Below are 4,930 nucleotides of genomic sequence, written 5' to 3' on the forward strand. Positions count from 1 at the left end.
TGGGTTAAATGCAGAAGACACATTTCACATTTCACTAGCGTGTGTGTTTTTTCTGCGTACACCAGTGTGTGTGTGTGTTTTTGCGTGCCTACACTGCGTACACTAGTGTGTGTGTGTGTGTTTTCTGCGTGCGTACACTAGCGTGTGTGTCACAATTCCTTAACCTTGTGGGATGTTACAGCCCATGACAGACATCTTGCTCTGGTCGATGAGGTATCCCAGAGGCATGTTCCAGCCGGCAGTACGTCCCTTCCTGTGTGACATGTCTTCCTGCCCTTCAGTGTGTTGATGTTGATGTCCGCTTCACCTCTTCACCACGGCAACCGCATAGTAGGTGGTGCCTCTCCTGTGGAGGTCAGGGGTCAGGGGGATAGTAATCTGTTATTGGTCCAGTTTAATCATGTGCTTCCCCCTTTCACTTTGAGGAACAGAGTCAAAACAGACACAATAGAGGATATGACCTTGTCTGCTGTCATAAGACAGTTCATCTCAGTGCTAGAGTCATCACTACAGACACCCTGGTTCGAATCCAGGCTGTATTACAACCGACCGTGATTGGGAGTTCTATAGGACTGCGCACAATTGGCCCAGCATTGTACGGGTTTGGCCCAGTGTAGACCGTCATTGTAAATAAGAATTTCCTAGTTTTTTAATTAAACATACTTGAATCTCCAGTAAATCATTAACATACCGTATGTACTACATTTATATGATATGTTCCTCTTTCTGCGTTACGGGTAAAGTTTGCACAAGCATGTCATAAAAACAGAGTAAACATATCCAACGCTCATATCCAACGCTCATATCCAACGCTCATATCCAACGCTCATATCCAACGCTCATATCCAACGCTCATAACTAACGCTCATATCTAACGCTCATATCCAACGCTCATATCCAACGCTCATATCCAACGCTCATATCCAACGCTCATATCCAACGCTCATATCCAACGCTCATATCCAACGCTCATATCCAACGCTCATCCAACATATCAACGCTCATATCCAACGCTCATATCTAACGCTCATATCTAACGCCAACGCTCATATCTAACGCTCATATCTAACGCTCATATCCAACGCTCATATCCAACGCTCATATCAACGCTCATATCCAACGCTCATATCCAACGCTCATAACTAACGCTCATATCCAACGCTCATATCCAACGCTCATATCTAACGCTCATATCTAACGCTTCATATCTAACGCCTCATAAATGATCGTGAAAGACACAAATTACTTTATGCGAAATTGGTGACAGACACACTGACACACAAACATAAACTTTACCATCAGCAGAAGTCTCTCCTGCAGCTATTTTAGTTAGTTTCTTCCCCAGTTGTAGATATCCTTAGCGCTCATTGAAAAGGCATCTACTTGGTTTTTCTAGGAGAAAGAAATGAAGAGGGGTTTAAATAGCATGTTTCAATGGTGAACGCAACGTTATGAAATGAAATAGTGTTGCTTCCTAATCCGTCGAACTCAGGACATCGGCAGATACTCCCAGACAACGAGGTCAACACATGCTCCAAAAAAGTGATATCATTATCCTATCCAAGACTTAAATAAACAAACAATATCACAGCAATTATTAAGAAAATATAAAAATATAAACATCAACTGTCGCAAACAACTGAATAAATACACTGCTCAAAAAAATAAAAGGGAACACTTAAAAACAACACAATGTAACTCCAAGTCAATCACACTTCTGTCAAATCAAACTGTCCACTTAGGAAGCAACACTGATTGACAAGACATTTCACATGCTGTTGTGCAAATGGAATAGACAACAGGTGGAAATTATAGGCAATTAGCAAGACACCCCCAATAAAGGAGTTGTTCTGCAGGTGGTGACCACAGACCACTTCTCAGTTCCTATGTTTCCTGGTTCACACTGAGCACATGTTGACGGACAGAGGCTGGAGATGCCGTGGAGAACGTTCTGCTGCCTGCAACATCCTCCAGCATGACTGGTTTGGGCGTGGGTCAGTCAGGTGTGGGGTGGCATTTCTTTGGTGGGCCGCACAGCCTCCATATGCTCGCCAGAGGTAGCCTGACTGCCATTAGAAACCAGAGGAGATCCTCAGACCCCTTGTGAGAATGTATATGCCGGGTGCGGCTGGCCCTGGGTTCCTCCTAATGCAAGACAATGCTAGACCTCATGTGGCTGGAGGGTGGTCAGCAGTTCCTGCAAGAGGAACCGCCACCATCAGAGCATGCCCAGGCGTGGTAGGGAGGTCATACAGGCATGTGGGAGGCCACACACACTACTGAGCCTCATTTTGACTTGTTTAAGGACATTACATCAAAGTTGGATCAGCCTGTAGTGTGGTTTTCCACTAATTTTGAGTGTGACTCAAATCCAGACCTCCATGGGTTGATTGATACATTTGATTTCATTGATCATTTGTGTGTGATTTTGTTGTCAGCACATTCAACTATGTAAAGAAAAAGTATTTAATAAGAATATTTAATTCATCTAGATCTAGATGTGTTATTTTAGTGTTCCCTTTATTTTTTTGAGCAGTGTATATATATATATTTTAGATTTGATCAAGTTTCATAGGAAGTCATAAAAAGTCAACTTAAACGGAAATGTGCCCTATTAATCTGAAAGAGCCCCACTTACCCTGATCTTCTGCGCGCATCCTTCCATTGCACGTCGCTGACGCATTGATAATCGACGGATGGCCGCACTGCTGAAGGCCTGCTCATGGCGTTACATTTGGTCATCTTTGAGCGGATATTGCGCACCATCTTATAGTGCTCTGGCCAGACACTGGATAGGGAACACATTCAAACAAAAATAATCATGTTTTTTCTTATTGTCCTATGGCTACTCAATAACTAATGTTCATAGAGTACACAACCAAACGTCGACTGCGCAAAATTGTCTGTTACAAATTAAAATTCCATCCTGAAACCTCAATGTGCTGATAATATTTAGCATTTTATACGGATTCATATTAATCTAATCTAATCTTTAATTAACCTTTTATTCAAATGTATTCTTTGCAGCTATCATCGTTTTATAAAACATAACTATGATTTTTTTTTAAATATATATAAAAAAACTTTATTTAACTAGGCAAGTCTGAATCTAGGGCAGATTAAAATATGTCGTTATTTTACCTCCACAAATATACTATTATATTGAGTAAAAAACAACTCACCAGTCTGAAGGCCTAATATCAGAGAGGCGACGAGTATCCACATAGTGACGGAGTCAGCCAGACGTGAGAATGTCTGATCCTGTACGACCTGTTTATTTATACCTTTCCGATATCTGATTGGGGCTCCAAAGCACACCGCTCCAAGTTGAACTCCAGCTTTCCGCATATCGTCAAACAAGTTATGAGTATTTTACAACACCATTTTTTATGGAAATCAGTAGACTTTCTAGCTTTTCTTCGTCTAAAGTTTTTCTCTGAAACTGGGTGACTTCCAGACAGTCAGCTCATACCTGGAAAGACACGTCCCTACTGCCGGCGCAGCTGGCGCTTGGCCAGACCGAGCACACAGAGGCCATTGACGGGGAAAGACCCCACCTCTGCTGGCCCTGCCCGGTGCTTTTTCCATCGTACATCTCATGGTGGGGTGGGGGACATAGGTAACTGTAGTAACTTTTCTGCCTGACCCTGTCAATGACAAATACAATTTCTGGAATCTTGTTCTAAGTTTAATGAAGAGTAGGCTATAATAATAAGTGCACCTTCATAACTCATTTCCCATCCTGCTGTCATATTTCTTATGTATTTTTTCTCTGTTTCCTACCAGTGTTTCAATACAATCAAATAAAATGTTTTACAAAAGTAATTTCTGAATGGATATGAGGGAAACAACAACCAAAACCTTGTAAGATAAGATAAGATACTGGTTCACTGAACAGAAATATAAAACCAACCTGCAACACCATTTGACTATAATGTAATGGTCATATAAAGAAATCAATAATTTCAATGAATTATTTAGGCCCTAATCTTTGGATTTCACATGACTTGGAAATATGCATCTTTTGCTCACAGACACCTAAAAGGGTAGGGGTGTGGATCAGAAGGGGTGTGGATCAGAAGGGGTGTGGATCAGAAGGGGTGTGGATCAGAAGGGGTGTGGATCAGAAAACAGGTCAGTATCTGGTGTGATCACCATTTGCCTCATCATGCAGCGAGACACATCTACTTCGTATAGAGTTGATCAGGCTGTTGATTGTGGCCTGTGGAATGTTGTCCCACTCCTCTCCAATGGCTGTGGAATGTTGTCCCAGTCCTCTTCCATGGCTGTGGAATGCTGTCCCACTCCTCTTCCATGGCTGTGGAATGTTGTCCATGGCTGTGGAATGTTGTCCTACCTCTTCCATGGCTGTGGAATGTTGTCCCACTCCTCTTCCATGGCTGTGGAATGTTGTCCCACTCCTCTTCAATGGCTGTGGAATGTTGTCCCACTCCTCTTCCATGGCTGTGGAATGTTGTCCCACTCCTCTTCCGTGGCTGTGGAATGTTGTCCCAGTCCTATTCAATGGCTGTGGAATGTTGTCCTACTCCTCTTCCATGGCTGTGGAATGTTGTCCTACCTCTTCCGTGGCTGTGAATGTTGTCCCACTTTCAGTGGCTGTGAATGCTGTCCCACTCTCTCCATGGCTGTGGAATGTTGTCCCACTCCTCTTCCATGGCTGTGGAATGTTGTCCCACTCCTCTTCCATGGCTGTGGAATGTTGTCCCACTCCTCTTCCATGGCTGTGGAATGTTGTCCCACTCCTCTTCCATGGCTGTGGAATGTTGTCCCACTCCTCTTCAATGGCTGTGGAATGTTGTCCCACTCCTCTTCCATGGCTGTGGAATGTTGTCCCACTCCTCTTCCATGGCTGTGGAATGTTGTCCCACTCCTCTTCCATGGCTGTGGAATGTTGTCCCACTCCTCTTCC

This window comes from Oncorhynchus gorbuscha, unplaced genomic scaffold (genome assembly GCF_021184085.1).
Source record: "Oncorhynchus gorbuscha isolate QuinsamMale2020 ecotype Even-year unplaced genomic scaffold, OgorEven_v1.0 Un_scaffold_9592, whole genome shotgun sequence".
NCBI classification, from domain to species: domain Eukaryota; kingdom Metazoa; phylum Chordata; class Actinopteri; order Salmoniformes; family Salmonidae; genus Oncorhynchus; species Oncorhynchus gorbuscha.